The sequence below is a fragment of the Hyla sarda genome, chromosome 2, assembly GCF_029499605.1.
Source record: "Hyla sarda isolate aHylSar1 chromosome 2, aHylSar1.hap1, whole genome shotgun sequence".
Classification (NCBI taxonomy): domain Eukaryota; kingdom Metazoa; phylum Chordata; class Amphibia; order Anura; family Hylidae; genus Hyla; species Hyla sarda.
This window is the reverse complement of record NC_079190.1, coordinates 387,183,156-387,203,082: the sequence shown is the minus strand read 5'-3', so window position 1 is coordinate 387,203,082 and position 19,927 is coordinate 387,183,156. Positions and strand designations below refer to the sequence as shown.

Sequence of the window (19,927 nt, the reverse complement as noted above, 5' to 3'; positions counted from 1 at the left end):
AACTTAAAGGGGTACTCTGCTGCTCAGTGTTTGGAACAAACTGTTCCGAACGCTGGAGCCAGGAGCTTATGACATCATAGCCCCGCCCCCTCACAATGTCACGCCCCGCCCCCTCAATGCAAGTCTATGGGAGGGAGAGTGACGGCTGTCACGCCACCTCCCATAGAATGGCATTTAGGGGGCGGGACTATGATGTCATGAGGGGGCAGGGCTATGATGTCATGAGCTCCTGGCTCCAGCGTTCGGAACAGTTTGTTCCAAATGCTGAGCAGCGGAGTACCCATTTAAACATGATGTTGCAGGGCTCTGGAATGAAGAATTACAAAATGTTTCAAGTGTTAGGGCCAAACCTGCTATATCTATAGAAAAGTTATTTTCCGTGAATTATTTATATGTGAGATAATTTGCCAGTTTCAAAGACAGGGAATAAAACAGTGGGCTCATGCACTAATCAATTCTCTATTCAAAACAAAAAAAGTTTGGGCCCCATTCTGTAGACCATGTGGAGAGGGTTGTATATGGTCTGACACACTGCAAGTTGATTTAACAAAAAATGCCCCTTTAACCCTTTAAGGACCAGGGGTTTTTCCGTTTTGCACTTTCATTTTTTCCTCCTTACCTTTAAAAAATCATAACTCTTAAAATTTTGCACCTAAAAATCCAAATGACGGCTCATTTTTTTGCGCCACCAACTCTACTTTGTAATTACATCAGTCATTTTACCCAAAAATCTACTGCGAAACGGGAAAAAAAAATTGTGCTACAAAATTAAAGAAAAAACACAATTTTGTAACTTTTGGGGGCTTCCGTTTTTACGCAGTAAATTTTTTGGAAAAAATACACCTTATCTTTATTCTGTAGGTCCATACGATTAAAATGATATCCTACTTATATAGGTTTGATTTTGTCTTACTTCTAAAAAAATCATAACTACATGCAGGAAAATGTATACGTTTAAAATTGTCATCTTCTGACCCCTATAACTTTTTTATTTTTCCACGTATGGGGTAGTATGAGGGCTCATTTTTTGCGCTGTGATCTGAAGTACCATTTTTGTATTGATCAGACTTTTTGATCGCTTTTTATTCATTTTTTCATTATATAAAAGTGACCAAAAATACACTATTTTGGACTTTGGAATTTTTTTACGTGTACGCCATTGACCGTTTGGTTTAATTAACAATATATTTTTATAAATCGGACATTTCCGCACGTGGCGATACCACATATGTTTATTTTTATTTACACTGGGTTTTTTTTTCAAATGGGAAAACTTTAATTAGGGAAGGGGTTAAATGATCTTTATTAACTTTTTTCCCACTTTTTTTTTGCAATGTTTCAAGTCTTTTTAAGTCTCTTTTTAAAGTTAATGAGAAAATGAGTTCGGTTTTTTGACAGTCATGGTGAGTTTTTTTTTCTTTTAATTTATTAATAGTCATTAAGTACATAAGTAGATGTCCACAACTGTAGGCCCAGAAGTACTTCGTGTTCTTTCAGCTTAAGTTTGGGGACTTCTGTATCTTAAACTTCAGTCCCACTGAACTCAGTAGCAAATAGAAACTCAAAAGAAAGAAAAATAAAAAACAAAAGGAACATTTTTGTTCTGGTGATCCGTGAGGATCCTTGTGTCCAGTTCCTAGTTACCAATGCCATCTTCTGCCAGGCTTCAATCACATGTAAATATAGCTACACAGCGATACGAAGCACATAGAGCAAATTGTAATGCATTTCTTCTTCAAAGCTTGTTTAATAGTGTGTATCAACCTTTTTGAATGCAATTAGAATGTAAAATAAATGACTAAATACGTTTAGCTGTTTTTTTTTTTTTACTGAGGAGACAGACTATTACATTACATGGAGCCTACTGCTATGGTGGATGTACAGTGGGGCAGAAAAGGAATTAGTCAGCCACCAATTGTGCAAGTTCTCCCACTTAAAAAGATGAGAGAGGCCTGTAATTTTCTTATCAATAAGATTTTTATTGCCATTTTAACAATACAGGAGGGATAACAAAAGGAACAACTTGCTATGACACTCTTATATCCATCTTCACAAAGGAAGCAAGAGGAATTTAAACAAGATCAAAAGTCTCTACATTAAATGCTAATAATACAAGATAACATACTTCTTGATATGCTAACTTATATCTGTGGGTCAAGGAGACTATAACAGAACTTGTCCCTAAATTGGGACAAATCAACACTGTGTTCATCTTTAGATGTTAGCTTGTCATTAAAATACTGGATAAATTAGTTGAGATAACATATCTAGTCCAGTTTTGACTCAGACAAAACAAAAACAACAAATAATGAACATCATTATGAAAAAGCTTGTGTGGGATATGCATCACGATAAGATATAACACTGAGTTGTGTTCTTTATCAGAGTGGACTTACCAGACCCTGTCCAGGACCTCATCGGTAGAATTATTGTGGTCTTAGAGACTGATACTGGGGGAATGATGGGGTTTAGTATTAATTAATGAGTTTAACCAATGTAAATTGTGAACCAATTAAGAAGGGTTAAAAAATTTCATCCATATGCCCCAAGATTTTAGAAATTTTGTATGTTTATTTTCTTGTCTGGCTATAACTTCTTCAAAAATAAAGTTGTAATTAACCATGTGTATAATTTCTGCCAATGATGGAACGTCAGGTGTTTTCCATTTTCTTGAAATGGATAGTCTAAAGCTATGCAAAACATGACATATAGGGATGCGTACATTGGAAGGTATGTCTTCTATGCCTATTAGTAGGAGAGCTAATTCTAGTGGTATGTTTCCAGTACTAGGTGAAAGAGTTTGTAACAGGAGCAGTAAATCCCTTTTTGATTTATTCAATTTCAGGCATTTCCAGAATATGTGGGAAAGAGAGCCTATCATACCGCAGTGTCTCCAGCACAATGAATCTTGATCTTGATATATGGTGGCCAGTTTCTTAGGTGTATAGTACCATCTGTAATATATTTTTTTTAGTTGCTCCCTATGATTGGAGCAATGCGAAAAGTGAGTGCCTGTATGAAACGCTTTTTGCCAAGTTGAGGTAGAGAATTGTTTTCCCAATTCCTCTTCCCATTTTAGCATATATTTAGTTTTCCTCATGTACATGTCATGGTTAAAGAATGAGTAGAGCTTACTCAGGAGGCTGGTAATTTTCATCACAGGTATACCTCAACTATGAGAGACATAATGAGAAAAAAAAATCCATCACATTGTCTGATTTTTAAAGAATTTATTTGCAAATTATGGTGGAAAATAAGTATTTGGTCAATAACAAAAGTTCATCTCAATACTTTGTTATATACCCTTTGTTGGCAATGACAGAGGTCAAACATTTTCTGTAAGTCTTCACAAAGTTTTCACACACTGTTACTGGTATTTTGGCCCATTCCTACATGCAGATCTCCTCTAGAGCAGTGATGTTTCGGGGCTGTCGCTGGGAAACACCAACTTTCAACTACCTCCAAAGGTTTTCTATGGGGTTGAGATCTGGAGACTGGCTAGGCTACTCCAGGTGTCAGGAACCGAAGGGTTAACTTGCGCTGAGAACTTTTGTTTGGTCTTGTTGCTTTGGTTACGCCTGTCTTCTGAGACTGGTCAGCTGACCTTGATTGAACACCTGGTCTGGACCTATTTAAGCTGTCGTTCTACTCCCAGTCTTTGCTTGCTAAAGAGTTCTGTTTGTCTCCTAGCTAGCTTTATACTGTAACTGTGATATCTGGCATTTTGACCCTTTGGCTCTGCTCTACGAATCTTCTCTCTGTTATTAGCATTTTTGTACTTTGTGCACTCCTGGTTTAGGCTCGGCTCTCTGACTACGTATTTTTGTGTGTGCTTGTTTAGGTTTGTTTTCGGTTAGTTGTGTGCCTCCAGCCTTTCACGACCTTTGCTCAGTTTTGCAGTTTTGTAGTTTATATAGTGTGCTTATTAAGCAAGGGACCATCACCATGGTTATGGGCCTGTCGTTTAGGGCAGGTACGTAAGTAGGCAGGGACAAGGGAGTGGGCGAGGATAGTGTGCACTCCTTCCCTGCCCAAACGTGACACCAGGACCTTGAAATGCTTCTTACGAAGCGACTCCTTTGTTGCCAGGGCGGTGTGTTTGGGATCATTGTCATGCTGAAAGACCCAGCCATGCTTCATCTTCATGCCCTTGCTGATGGAAGGAGGTTTTCACTGAAAATTTCACAATACATGGCCTCACTGATTCTTTTCTTTACATGGATCAGTCTTCCTGGTCCCTTTGCAGAAAAACAGCCCCAAAGCATGATGTTTCCACCCCCATGCTTCACAGTAGGTATGGTGTTCTTTGTATGCAACTCAGCATTCTTTCTTCTCCAAACACGACGAGTTGAGTTTTTACCAAAAAGTTCTATTTTGGTTTCATCTGACCACATGACATTCTCCCAATACTCTTCTGGATCATCCAAATGCTCTCTAGCAAACTTCAGACGGGAGCGGACATGTACTGGCTTAAAGGGGTACTCCGATGAAAACCTTTTTTCTTTTAAATCAACTGGTGGCAGAAAGTTAAACATATTTGTAAATTACTTCTGTTAAAAAATCTTATATCCATGGATATTTAAACTACATGGGAAAAAAAACAACAACAAAAAAACAAAACAAACGTGATTGCATTTTTTTCCATGAACATTTTCTTACAACTGTGCATTTTCACTTTGTGCCTTTTTAAAGTTTTTAAATCATCTACACATGTAGCTGTATGATGGCAAAAATAAGTAATTAAATAAATAAATAAATACAATCATAATTTGTGGGATGCAATGGAATAAGAAATGCTATTCTTCAACTTTTGGTGGGGTTTTCTGTTTGCACCATTCAGGGTGCAGTAAAAGGAACATGTAATGTTTATTTTAAAGTCAGTACAAATACAGTAATACCCAAGATGTATATCTTTTTTTTAATGCTTTACTATGTTTCCATCTCGGCAACTGTGGGATTATAACAGGTTTTTATTTAGTTTTAGTTTCTGGGTTTTGAGGTGACCACAAATTGGCATTTCTGGAATTTTTTTTTATTTACAGCCTGAGTGAATTAAATAATGTTATATGTTTATAGTTTGGATACTACAGCATGTGGCGGTATTAGTTATGTACATTTTTGGGGGGATTTTTTTCTTGGAAAAGTGATGATGTTTGGAATGTTTATTATGGGGGAAATTTTATTTTATATATTTTTTTTATAATTGTTCTTAGTTTCCCTAGGGACTATAAATCACTGTTCATTTATTAAATAGGCAGACTGTAATAGAAGTTCTATTATGACAACCATGGAGGTCTTCAGATGAAAACCCATAAGCATCTCGCAATTGCATTGCGGGGGTGCTAATCAGGGGCCAGAATGGACCATCGCTCAGCTCAAACCCACAGCAGCAGTTGCTATTGACCAAGGGGGTTAATGGCTGTTAGGTGGAAATGGATAAACAATAAGCTCCCCCTAGTGGCGGTTTAAATCAGCCAACATTTCATCATTTGGCTTTATTCAGGGGATTGAGAGCTCAGTATGAGAAAAATTTATTTATTAACACACAAAAATAACATGGTGTTAAATGTGGTCATTCATTTTATGCATACTCAAGTACAGTGGATGTTGCCAGGATATAATTTGACCATATATTAATATTGCATAAAAAGTTGAGATTTGAACCACCCGTATTAGAGATGTAGAATTATTTTTATCAAGCTAAACAGCTATAAAAATTCCCATCATCATTATCGCATATTACTATTAGGTCTTGGGGTCACATCAGAAATTCTAAGAGTTAAAGGTTCATATTATTTGTGGTGTAAAGTCCCACTTTACTTTAATTATTATATTATATTGCTGGTTTTGCACATTTCATCAGCCAAATGTTGCTGAATTGTATACTCTGAGTATTTTGATTACACAAAACCAAATGTTCGTTTTGATAAAGGTCCAATTCTCGGAGTCATCTGCATACAATCACAACTTGCTAAAGCGATTTTCACACCCATTAACTTATTCTTTCTTGCCCAAAAAGTTTTGTGTCCAAGAAAACCTTTCTTATCTGTAAGCCAAGAATTTAAACTTGCTGAGTGGATCCCTCCCGTACATAAAACATTCTTTTGGATATAGTTTTTGGAATGTTTTTATTTATTTATTTTTATTATTTAATCTTTTCTTTCTTATTATAGTTCATATTGAAATCATTCTTCTAAATGGGCTTAAACAGCTAACTGGTTTGAATTGTGAAGAAAATGATAACAGATTATTGCTGTTTGTTTAATTCACTTTTTAATAGTATCCCACAACAAATGGAGCTACTCACAAAAACTCGGTGAAAAAAAGATGTAAATTTGATTACAACAAAGTGACATACAATAATGAAATTTAAAAAGGAAGGAATGGGCAAGAAAAAATGGGGCAAACCCGAGACAAGGTTTACAATGGATAACATATTTGTGAAAAAGCAGAAACAGCAAAGTGGAATAAGATGACCGTTCAAAACCTAATATATATATTATACTACATAAAGTGCTGGTTGCTAGGGAAATGAAAAAACCTTACTTGTATTGCATAAAATACTAGTTGCTTGGGAAAACCCCCACAAAAAAACTACCTGGAGAAGTGCAAAGGGAAATTTATATAAGTATACCACTCCAGATTAGCAACATGAGAACCAGACCTATAGAGCAAACAATACTAACTACGGTGCAGGCACAGTACTACATGTCCCGGGATACTGCCTTCCCTACACGTGTTTCGGTCGAAAGACCCTCGTCCAGGGGTGACTATGCTTAGAGCTTTAACCAGAAAATAAAAAAGATGTAGCAGAAATACTAGAACATAACCAGATTGTAAAGGTATACTTGTCTTTATTATATTTATTGCCAGCATTTCTTGAAAGAAATAATGTAATTGTTTTGGTGGCAACTGGCAAACACATGAATTTCGGTAAACCACATTAAGATGAATCAGTTACAGGAAATTTTACTACTGCCCCATGCGCATATTACTAAAAAGAATAGAATTAGTTTAAGTCTGGCACAATGTTCAGTAAGTAACTAAAGGATATTTAGTACAAATATGTAAATGAATAACTTTATTAAAGAATATGCTGCCAAGGTATTATACAAGATTTGGCTGTACATTACAATGCAATTCTCATTTAGAGGCAATTAGGAATAGATGTAGAATTGGATTTTAAATAGAAAATATGAGATCTAATAGCTGCATGCTAGAAAGGTACAGGAGCAGTGCTTTGCATTACAGTGAGGCATAGGTAAATGTAGTATACCTCACAGCAATATGGATATTCTCAGCCATATACTTCCCATATAATGCACTGGGTGGAGCTCCTGTGACTCCTAATGGCTGAATAGAAGGTAAATACTGGCAATGGACACTAATAGGCTGCTTAGTATTCATTGTGTTTTCCAGCTTTCATTTCTACTTATGCAAATATTACTTCATTAAGCTCCTTTAGATTGTCTTAGAATAATATAAGTATTATGCACAGAACTTCCTTCCATGTGTTCTTGGCTGAGATATCTATCTATCTATATATCCCTATCTATCTATCTATCTATCTATCCATATAGCTGTCTATCCATCTATCTGCTCTATCTTTTCCTTCTTCTATGACTGGTTTTGGTAACAAATAGAGATGAGTGAATCGAAGCTGACGAACCCGAATTCGTTACGAATTTCAGGAAACATTGGATTTGCAACGAATGCGAATATCGCCAAGATTCTATTTTGCGAATCACTTCGTTAAACTCAGTTTACTGCGGTGCAGGCTTCAGGGCATCTAAAATGGCGGATCCACATGTCAATACATGGGGCAAGGAACGCTGGGAAGGTGGGAAGGCAAGGCGGGAAGGGAAGTAGGCAGGATGACCCTGAATCACATGCAGGATGCCGCCTGTCAGCAGCCAGTGACCCCTGTGATGTCACAGACCTATATAATCGGCAGCCATCTTGCGGCCAGTCACTTCATTACAATACACTGCAGAAGGATCATAGGATGCACAGCCTGTGTGTGTTACAGCAGAGAAAAGCGCAGTCCAGCAGCGTTTAACATCCTCCTAGTCACATCAGCGTTCTCGTGGACAGAGAGCATTGTTTTTTTTCCACTGAAAAGGATTTTTACTGCAGCTGCAGGCATGAACCTCCCAGTCACTTTTTTTTTGGCATAGTATTGCAGAGAGGGGCACAGAGATGTGTGTTGTCTCATACATTTCAACAAGCTGCATCAACTTCATAAACCTTAGCAGCTGCAGCCCTGTTGTGAACTGCTGGTGTTTTACAAAAATAAGGGTACTGTAACACATTTTTCTGCCCTCATAAGTGCATACTGCATAAGTACATCTAAGTACTGTACTATTTTGTACCTGTTAATCTGTCAAGGGCCTACATTCTGTGAAAGGACAGACAAAAGTAATCATCGGCTGGTGTTTTACAAAAATACTGAGTTTTTAGGCGTATTGTAGTGCATTTTTCTGCCCTCATAAGTGCATACCACATATGTACATCTACGTAGTGTACTATTTTTTACCTGTTAATCTGTCAAGGGCCTACATACTGTGAAAGTCCAGGCAAAAGTACTCATCGGCTGGTGTTTTACTCAGGTACTTTTTTAAGTGTACTGTAGAGCATTTTTCTGCCCTCATCAGTGCATACCACATACCCACATCTAAGTAGTGTACTATTTTGTTCCTGTTAATCTGTCAAGGGCCTAGATACTGTGAAAGGCCAGCCAAAAGTGCACAACTGCTGCTGTTCTAGACAAATACTGTTTTAAGCGTAGTGAAGCGTATTGTACTCCCCTCATATATGCACTAAGTATGTCAGGCAAAGAAGTGCCAGGATGTGCAAAGAGGAGTGGTAGAGGCCTAAATCCTTCAGGCAGAGGTCGCAGCGAGAGGCCTGAGCTCCCGTTATCAGCTAGTGGTCGTGTCTCGACCAGCAACCCATCTGCCATCGTTGATTGGTTAACACGGTCATCCCCTTCATCTCAAGTGACATCTGACACCCCCAGTCAACAGTCGGTGGGTTCCTCAGACACAACCCTCAGTTGTCATGGCCCAGGAGCAGTCCCTGTCCTCCCATTGCTTCTGTCCTATGCTGTTCCCTCCCCTACAGAAGTATCTTCTGCTGTGGATTAAGCTCCACTATTCACTGAGAACGATCTAATAGAGGACAGTCAGCAGCTACTGCCCAGCCAAGAAGTGGAGGAGACATCCGCCGCTTCCTCCGCTAGACAGGCAAGTAGTGATGAGGAGAGGGACATGGGGGGCGGTGTTGCCAGGGTTCAGGGTCCTGAAACAGACACTGTTGAGAAACCTGAGGAGGACATCAGTGACGTGCAGACACTTGTTGATGATGATGAAGCCGATCGCAATTGGGAGCCGGGTGCAGAAGGGGCTTCATCATCATTAGGAGAAAAGAGTTGTAGGTTGCCCTTGAGGCAGCAGCTGAGCCAGCAAGGCGGTAGCATGGTTGGCAGTCAGCATGGTGGCAGGAGCAGAAATTCTGGAGCCAAACGTGCCTGGGGAGACCACCTGGTTCACCGCAGCCTACCTTCCCGGGAGGTAGTAGAGCAGGGGTTCCTGGAGACGGCGGCAGAAGAAGTCAATTAGTGCGGACTGTTGGTGGGAAAATCAGCTACTCGGTGGTGTGGCAGTTTTTCATCAAGCATCCGGAGGAGGTTCACATGCAAGATATGTCGGTAGAAGGTGAAGGGTGGCCAGGGTCCCAATGTTGGAACCACAGCCCTGCATCAACATATGCTTCGCCACCATAAAGCGGCCTGGGAGAACCGTGGCTCCGATGTAGTGGTCCAGCCTGCTGCATCACCCAGTGGCACGCCACTCCCTCTTTCAGCCAGCCAAGGATCCACCACCTCAGCCGAAGGGAGCTGTGTGTCATACCCTCCTTCTGTCGCTCCAGATGCTCCTGCTCCTCCTACTTTTAGTCAGCCATTCCGCCAACAATCCATCTGCAAAGCCATGTTCAAGAGACAACAGTATGCGCCCACTCATCCAACGACGCAGAAGCTGAATGTGCTCCTGTCTAAGTTGCTGGTGCTGCAGTCCCTTTCTTTTCAAGAGGTGGACTCTGCACCTTTCAGAGAACTGATGGCTTGTGCCGAGCCGAGGTGGAGAGTGCCAAGCCGTCATTTGTTTGCTAAGAAAGCAGTAGAAGCCCTGCACAATTTTGTGGAAGAGAAGGTGGGCCAGTCCTTGAGCCTGTCGGTGTGTACCCGCTAGTGCACGGCAGCGCCGATGTCTGGAGCTGTAACTACAGGAAAAATACATGTCCTTTACGGGTGAATGTTTGTTCCTGCACAGCCACAACCCCAACTTGGACAGGTCACGCCGCTTCCTCCTCCACGCTCTCAGCCCGTTGGTCCTGTGACAGTGTGCGACTCCGCCTCCTCATCCTCCACCATGTCATCAGCCTCCACTGCCCAGACAGTGGTGTCGCGCTGTTCTTCACATGGTTTGTCTTGGCAAAAAGAGTCGCATAGGGGAGGAACTGCAAAAAGTCATTCGTAAAGAAATCGGAGCATGGCTTACTCCACGAAAACTGGAAATGGGAACCATGGTGACTGACAACAGGAAGAACATCTTGCATGCGCTGTGACTGTGAAGGCTGAGCCATGCGCCCTGCATGGCACACATGTTCAATCTGGTTGTGAAGCAGTTCCTGAAGTGTTCCCCCTATTTGCAAGACATCCCAACAATGGGAAGGAAACTTTGCATGCACTTCAGCCACTCGTACACTGCAAAGCACACCCTCCTTGAGCTGCAGCGTCAGAACGGTATCCCACAACATAGTCTGATTTGTGACGTTGCCACACGTTGGAATTCCACCCTCCATATGTTGGATCAACTGTACGAACAGAGAAAAGCCATCACCAATTTCTTGATGATCCAAGCGGAGAGGGGTACTCCCCTGTGTAACTTCAATGTGAACCAGTGGCAGCTCATACGTGACACCTGCCGTTTGCTCAGGCCCTTAGTAAGTCGCCAGGATTACGGGATGAATGATGTCATTCCACTGCTTCATTTCTTACAAAACGTGTTGGAAGCGATGGCTGGTCAGGGCACTAGAGACGTGGAGCCTTCATCTCACGGCCACATGAGCCCTGTGGGGGCTGAACTGGATGAGGAGGAGGGGGAGGGACACAGTGGAGCACAGTTTAGGTTTCACCAAATGGGCATTTTTTTCTAGTAATCTAACAGGAGAGGAGGAGCAAGAGCAGCCAGAGGAGCTGGAGGGTTATGAGGAAGGCGAGACAGAGGACCCAGACACACCGTGGCAGTATACAGTGATGATGGGAGGCAGGGAGTCCCTCCCAGTGACTTGCACAAATGGCACGATACATGCTCATCTGCTTGCATAGTGATAGCCGAATTGTCACCATTCGGCAGCGCGATGACTTCTGGATCTCCACCTTATTGGACCCCCGCTACCGCCACAAAATAGGGGCCTTTTTTACACCCACTGAGAGGGAGGACAAAATGACCTACTACAGAGGCATCCTATGTAGTCAGTTGGCCGATGCCTATCGGCGCCATCATCCATCCTCTGGCAGGTCTGAATCGGGGGGCCCCCTGTGCTCACCTTCCACTGTCATGGCTGCTGATGAGTAGCTTTCTTCACCTGTATAGGGAAGCAACTCATCAGCAGCAGGTAGACCTGGAGCAGGACCTGAACCAGAAGGTGGTGGCATACCTTGACATGCCCATACCAACACACCTTGAAGATCCGCTGGACTTCTGGGCAGCCAAACTTGATTTGTGTCCGCAACTAGCAGTGTGTTCCCTGGAAAAGCTGTCCTGCCCGGCCAGTAGAGGCCATCAGAGCGGGTGTTTAGTGCTGCGGGGGCCATAGTTACCCCAAGGAGAACTCGTCTGTCCACGAAAAATGTGGAGAGACTAACATTTGTGATGATGAATCAGGATGGATCAGCCAGGATTTCCAACTACCAATGCATGCTGCATGAGAGTAGATTGACCATGGTGGCACACCAACACTTCACAAATATGAATAGTGCCAAACAGATTTAAGGCGCTGCTCCCCAGTTACAAACATTCCAGCCACCTTCATCATCGGGTACTGGTATTGCCACCCACCACACCACTCGGTCACTGGGTCACTTTCAGGACTCCTGATGCTGCTGCCACCTCCAGGCTGTCTCATTTAGCCACTATATGGTCTCTTCTCATGCTTCAGCCAACTCCAGGCTGTGTCATTCAGACACTATGGGGGACATTTATCAATGTTTGCTTATGTATTCCTTTTTTAGTTATTTTTTTCTTACTATTTTTTTCTTTTGTGCGACTTATTTATCAACTGCTTTCAGCCTGTTGATAAATTTCTTTCACGTAAGCAATTTTTCTTTTTTTGCTTTGGTAGTGGCTTTTTCTGCTCCAGGTCTGAGCTGGAGTAAATTTAGTAGGTTTTTCCATGTAATTTGACTTTTTTGCGACTTTCGCACTTGATAAATCTCTGACCACTGCAAGTCAAAAATCACTTTTTGCTTTGGTAAGCAAGATTTTAATTTTTTGCTTAGGGCAAAAAGTCGCAGAAAAAGAGAGTAGTCGCACGTGCAACTTTTTTGGGACAATTTTAAGCAAAAAAAAAGAAAACTACTAAATACTTTGATAAATGTCCCCCTATATGTTCTCCTAATGCTTCAGCCACCTCCAGGCTGTGCCATTTATCCAATATATGGTTTATTGATGCTTCAGCCAGCTCCAGTCTGTGTCATTCAGCAACTACATGGTTTATTGATGCTGCTGGGCCTAGGACATTACCTATATATGTTTATGGTAGCACTAGGTACCATACATCTTCAATGGGAATTTCAAAATTCATCTTTTATTTTTAGCGATTGTGAGGCCCTATTGTCTCCTCATCTGCCGCCAACTCCAGGCTGTGCCATTCAGACACTATATGGTCTCCTCCTACTGATGCCACCTCCAGGCTCTGTCATTGTGCTGCTATGTGACATGTGACTCCTTGTTATATTAGGTCCTTTGTACCGACACGCCGGGGCCCGGGACACTATAACTTGGAAGTTAAGAGTTCAATTTAACCCCTTAACGACGCAGGACGTATATTTACGTCCTGCGTCGGCTCCAGCGATATGAAGCGGGATCGCGCTGCGATCCCGCATCATATCGCGTCGGTCCCGGCGCTCATCAACGGCCGGGACCCGCGGCTAATACCACACATCGCCGATCGCGGCGATGTGCGGTATTAACCCTTTAGAAGCGGCGGTCAAAGCTGACTGCCGCTTCTAAAGTGAAAGTGAAAGTGACCCGGCTGCTCAGTCGGGCTGTTCGGGACCGCCGCGGTGAAATCGCAGCGTCCCGAACAGCTGACAGGACACCGGGAGGGCCTTTACCTGCCTCCTCGGTGTCCGATCGGCGAATGACTGCTCCGTGCCTGAGATCCAGGCAGGAGCAGTCAAGCGCCGATAACACTGATCACAGGCGTGTTAATACACGCCTGTGATCTGTGTAAAAGATCAGTGTGGGCAGTGTTATAGGTCCCTATGGGACCTATAACACTGCAAAAAAATGTAAAAAAAAAGTGTTAATAAAGGTCCTTTAACCCCTTCCCTAATAAAAGTTTGAATCACCCCCCTTTTCCCATAAAAAAAATAAAACAGTGTAACATAAAATAAAATAAAAATAAACATATGTGGTATCACCGCGTGTGTAAATGTCCAAACTATAAAAATATATCATTAATTAAACCGCACGGTCAATGGCGTACGCGCAAAAAAATTCCAAAGTCCAAAAAAGCGTATTTTGGTCACTTTTTATACCATTAAAAAATGAATAAAAAGTGATCAAAAAGTCCGATCAAAACAAAAATCATACCGGTAAAAACTTCAGATCACGGCACAAAAAATGAGTCCTCATACCGCCCTTTACGTGGAAAAATAAAAAAGTTATAGGGGTCAGAAGATGACATTTTTAAACGTATAAATTTTCCTGCATGTAGTTATGATTTTTTCCAGAAGTGCGACAAAATCAAACCTATATAAGTAGGGTATCATTTTAACCGTATGGACCTACAGAATAATGATAAGGTGTAATTTTTACCGAAATAGACACTGCGTAGAAACGGAAGCCCCCAAAAGTTACAAAATGGCGTTTTTTCTTCGATTTTGTCGCACAATGATTTTTTTTCCGTTTCGCCGTGCATTTTTGGGTAAAATGACTAATGTCACTGCAAAGTAGAATTGACATCGCAAAAAATAAGCCATAATATGGATTTTTAGGTGGAAAATTGAAAGGGTTATGATTTTTAAAAGGTAAGGAGGAAAAAACTAAAGTGCAAAAACGGAAAAACCCTGAGTCCTTAAGGGGTTAAAACCATCAATTTCAATTTAAAAATCTTAAATTTGTATTTAAAATTCTTAAATTTCAATGGTCTCCTCATGCTTCTGCCAACTCCAGGCTGTGCCATTCAGACACTATATGGTCTCCTCATGTGTCAGCCACCTCCAGGCTGTGCTATTCAGGCAATATATTGTTTACTGATGCTGCTGGGCCTGGGTCTGGGAATAAGACTTTTGTTAAGGTAGCACTAACTATCCAAAATATTCAGTTTACATTTCAGAATTCATCTTTTAATCTTAGGGATTGTGAAGCCCTAGGGTCTACTCATGCTGCTGCCAACTCCTCGCTGTGCCATTCAGACACTATATGGTGTCCTCATGCTTCAGCCAACTACAGGCTGTGTCATTCAGGCAATATATGGTTTACTGATGCTGCTGGGGCTGGGTCTGGGCATAAAACTTTTGTTATGGTAGCACTAGCTACCCAAAATCTTCGGTTTAAACTTCAGAATTCATCTTTTAATTTTAGGGATTGTGAAGTCCTAGTGTCTCCTCATGCTGCTGCCAACTCCTGGCTGTGCCATTCACACACTATATGGTCTGCTCATGCTTCAGCCAACTACAGGCTGTGTCATTCAGCCAATATATGGTTTACTGATGCTGCTGGGCCTTGGTCTGGGCCTAAAAATTTTTTTTATGGTAGCATTAACTAACATAAATCTTCAATTTATATTTCAAAATCCATCTTTTACTCTTAGGGATTGTGGAGCCCTAGTGTCTACTCATGCTGCTGCCAGCTCCAGGATATGTCATTCTGCCACTCTATGGTCTCCTCATGCTGCCAACACCTCCACGCTGTGCCACTTTGCGGCAGTGATTATAAAAGCGACGACTGTAATCTGCATGTCACACTGAATAACAGTTTTATTTCACTACCTCAGCACACTCCATATGCGTGTTAGAACACAGCAAAGTTTTCTACACCCCTATTGAGGCTCTGTGAAGGCCAGAAATAGCTGTTGTTAATATAGATTCTCCGCAAAAAAAATTTGGATCAAACCACATTTTTTAAAAATATTCGGCGAATTGGTTGAATCAAATTTTTCAAAAGTTCACTCATCTCTAGTAACAAACTCAGCCATTGCTTATTGCCTCCTTTTCTATTCTCTCTACTTGTTACTATGTTGTGTTTAGACTAACTCTCCAATATACAGTACAGGATCATATGCAGAGGCCTGTAGAATTTATTTAATAATAGGATGCAGGGAAATAAGAAAGCAATAGAGAAGAAAAGAATAGAGCAAGTTAATATGCAAGCAAACTAGCAGCATATCACTATATTGCCAATGTACAACATGATAACATAAATGAAATTTGGGAAACCCATCTGCTAAAAAAAATGCAGAAGGCTATTATTGAAAAAGTTTTTATAGCTTGGGGCAGCTGTGTTTGTGTAGGGTAGTGTAGGGTAGAGTGTAGAGTGTAGGGTGAGTGCACAAGCTTAAAGTGACCTGTCAACATGTAAATAAGCACATGGCTGTAGAGTTTTTGTGCATGAATTCATATATCTCTCATTAGGTAATTGACCCCTCCAGCCCTGGGGTAAAGAGATCTGTAAATTAGGCTTTGGAGCCCACTGTGCACTCCTCTTAGTTGATATAGCCCAGCACAGTTCCTCCCCCTCACTAAATAGCCACTCCCTCTGTGCGCTGGTCACTCCTCTGCCTCCCTGATTGACAGCCACTAGGCCGTACTGTAATCCCTGCATCTCCCTTGTAATCTAGCAGTGGAGGGGAATGCTCAGTGGGCTCCAAAGCCTAATTTTAATATATTTTTAAATGTTGATGTCTTGGCCCTGGAGGGGTCCATTAATTAATAAGAGTTACAGCCATACTCTTATGTTATACCCTAAATTTCTGCTACCAAGTCTGCTTCAAAAGCAATGCTGCTACATCGAGGAAAAGTAGATACTGGCCAACATTTATTAATGTACCTAAGACCAAAACTGGTTTTGCCCATAGCAACCGATCACTGCTCCGCTTCTATATCTTACCGTGCTCTAGTCAAACGAAAGCTGAACTGTGATTGATTGTTACGGGCAAAACCAGACAATTGGGTTTTAAGCAGTACTTTCTGAGAAGCTTTGGAAAGTTAATGTATTAAAAAAACATCAACACTATTTACAGAGACTCAGAAACGATGCACGGTGATTGACAGAATACTTCTCTGTTATACTTTATTGATTCTTCTTTTAGTGTCACAGTTTATGGAAGAAATTCTATTATTATAATGATGTTATTGTAATGCTTCTTAAATGAAGAATAGCCTTATGCTTATCCCATGCATGCTTAAACTCCTTCACTGTATTTGCAGCGACCACTTCTGCAAGAAGGTTATTCCATGCATTAACCCTACTTTATTTTCCGGTAATCTAACACAAACAATATAAAGTATCCATGGTTACTAGGTGTGCTTATAAATGGGTTGGCTATGTAGCTATATTGCATTTTGCCCTTATTGAACTTTAGAATAAGAAGGCAAGTACATGACATGTTGAAATATGACTAAAGGTCTCTGATATTTGATTTATTGTATGTTCCTTTTTAATAGATCTGTTGAACTAATTTTTATATAATGGCTGGCAATCCAAGATCACAATAATTGCTCTCCTTTCTTTTTGACATTACGATTTACGATGGCCCCGACATATGATAATTTCAACATACGATGGCCTCTTAGAGGCCATTGCATGTTGAAGGCAGCATCAACATACAATGCTTTTGTATGTCTGGGCCATCGCATAAACGGCTATCCGGCAGCACAGACTGCTTCAGCTACCGCCGGATAGCCGTTTACGGTGCCCCGTGTGCTGCAGTGACGATCACTCACCTCTCCTCAGGGCTCCAGAGGTCCTCTTCGGTGCTCTCCTTCATCGTCTTCACATCGTCGCGCACGCCGTCCCGTCATCCAATAGGAGCGGCGTGCGTAGTGACGTGATGGTGGCGACGAAGAGCGAGGATCCTGGGGAAGCAGAGATGTCCAGAGCGTTGGGGACACCCCGCGGATGCGGAGACAGCGATTGAGGGCAACATCCAGGGCAGCGGTGACGTGTGGTGACGGATCCGGAGTGGTGGGGACAGGTGAGTTTTACTTCCTATACTTTACATTGCACGGATCCCTCAACATACGATAGTTTCAACAAATGAGGGTTCATTTGGAACGGATTACCATCGTATGTTGAGGGACCACTGTATTGGAGGGGTTGTAAAATTCATTATAGGTCATTAATGATCATCCACTCCTTAATGATCGGCCTTGTAATGGTTATAACAAGTTATTAAAGGCTGTTCTGGCTGTTCTAGTCTATAGCTATTGGTGGAGGTCACAGTGGTTGAGGCTTCTATGCCTGATCCTGTTTCGTTCATTTGCTTGTTACTATACACAGTCATGGCCGAAAATGTTGGGACCCCTGACATTTTTCAAGAAAATGAAATATTTTTCACAGAAAAGGATTCCAGTAACACATGTTTTGCTATACACATGTTTATTCCCTTTGTGTGTACTGGAACTAAACCAAAAAGCAAATTGGACATAATGTCACACCAAACTCCAAAAATGGGCTGGACAAAATTATTGGCACCCTTTCAAAGTTGTGGAAAAATACGTTTGTTCAGAGCATGTGATGCTCCTTTAAACTCACCTTGAGCAAGTAACAGGTGTGGGCAATATAAAAATCACACCTGAATGCATATAAAAAGGAGAGAAGTTTACTTAGTCTTTGCATTGTGTGTGTGTGTGTGCCACACTAAGCATGGACAACAGAAAGAGGAGAAGAGAACTGTCTGAGGACTTGAGAACCAAAATTGTGGAAAAATATTAACATTCTCAAGGTTACAAGTTCATGTCCAGAGATCTAGATTTGCCTTTGTCCAAAGTGTGCAACATTATCAAGAAGTTTGCAACCCATGGCACTGTAGCTAATCTCCCTGGGCTTGGACAGAAGAGAAAAATTGATGAAAGGTGTCAACGCAGGATAGTGCGGATGGTGGATAAGCAGCCCCAAACAAGTTCCAAAGATATTCAAGTCTGTCCTGCAGGCTCCGGGAGCATCAGTGTCAGCGCGAACTATCCGTCGACATTTAAATGATATGAATCGCTATAGCAGGAGAACCAGGAGGACCCCACTGCTGACACAGAGACATAAAAAAGCAAGACTACATTTTGCCAAAATGAACTTGAGTAAGCCAAAATCCTTCTGGGAAAACGTCTTGTAGACAGAGGAGACCACGATAGAGCTTTTTGATAAAGCACATCATTCTACTGTTTACCGAAAACGGAATGAGGCCTACAAAGTAAAAAAAAAGTACCTACAGTGAAATATGGTGGAGATTCAATGATATGTTGGTGTTGTTTTGCTGCCTCTGGCACTGGGTGCCTTGAATGTGTGCAAGGCATCATGAAATCTGAGGATTACCAATGGATTTTGGGTCGCACTGTACAGCCCAGTGTCAGAAAACTGGGTTTGCATCCGAGATCTTGGGTCTTCCAGCAGGACAATGACTCCAAACATACGTCAAAAAGCACCCAGAAATGGATGGCAACAAAGCGCTGGAGAGTTCTGAAGTGGCCAGCAATGAGTCCAGATCTAAATTCCATTGAACACCTGTGGAGAGATCTTAAAATTGCTGTTGGGAAAAGAGGCCCTTCCAATAAGAGAGACCTGGATCAGTTTGCAAAGGAAGAGTGGTCCAACATTCCGGCAGAGAGGTGTAAGAAGCTTATTGATGGTCATAGGAAGCGACTGATTTCTGTGATGTTTTCCAAGGGGTGTGCACACAAATATTAAGTTAAGTGTGCCAATAATTTTGTCCAGACCATTTTTGGAGTTTGGTGAGACATTATGTCTAATTAGCTTTTTTCCTCCCTTTTTTTTGTTTAGTTCCAATACACACAAAGGGAATAAACATGTGTATAGTAAAACATGTGTTACTGCAATCCTTTTCTGTGAGAAATACTTCCTTTTCTTGAAAAATTTCAGGGGTGCCAACATTCACGGCCATGACTTGTGTGTATATATATATATATATATATGTGTGTAAAACTTGTTTATTAGTTAAATGTCTAGTCTGTGAAGTCTATGTAGTGTAAACTGCTAAGCACAATGTTATGGAAGTGTGATTCAGTGTTTAGATTATCAGGTAATGTGGTTTGTTTTATGCTGCCATAGGATTTTCCTGTCGGAATATAAAAAGCACACATTTACATAATGACCAAATGGATTTCTTATCCTGCATTTTCATGTTATATTCAACCCATTAATGGATGTATAAGGCCTTTTTAAAAATGAAAGAAGCGATCTGATTGGTTGCTATGGGCAACTGGGCAACTTTTCCTGTGCACAGGTTTTGATAAATCTCCCCCAATATCTATAAATGTAAACAATTTAGATAACTTAATGATATTTTCAAATTTTTTTATTTTTTTCCCAACATTATTGTTTATTAAATTATTTATATATGCCATTTTTATGAAAAGCTTTTTAAGAACTAGAGTTAGCATTTATAAAATGTTAAAAAAAAGGAC

The 19,927-nt window shown here is 41.1% G+C and overlaps 1 protein-coding gene across 1 annotated transcript in view; it reads left to right on the top strand.

The window, feature by feature from the left end:
* Positions 1 to 19,927, top strand: part of PHEX (phosphate regulating endopeptidase X-linked) — a 256,306-nt gene that overhangs the window by 163,652 nt on the left and 72,727 nt on the right. The window lies entirely within an intron of this gene.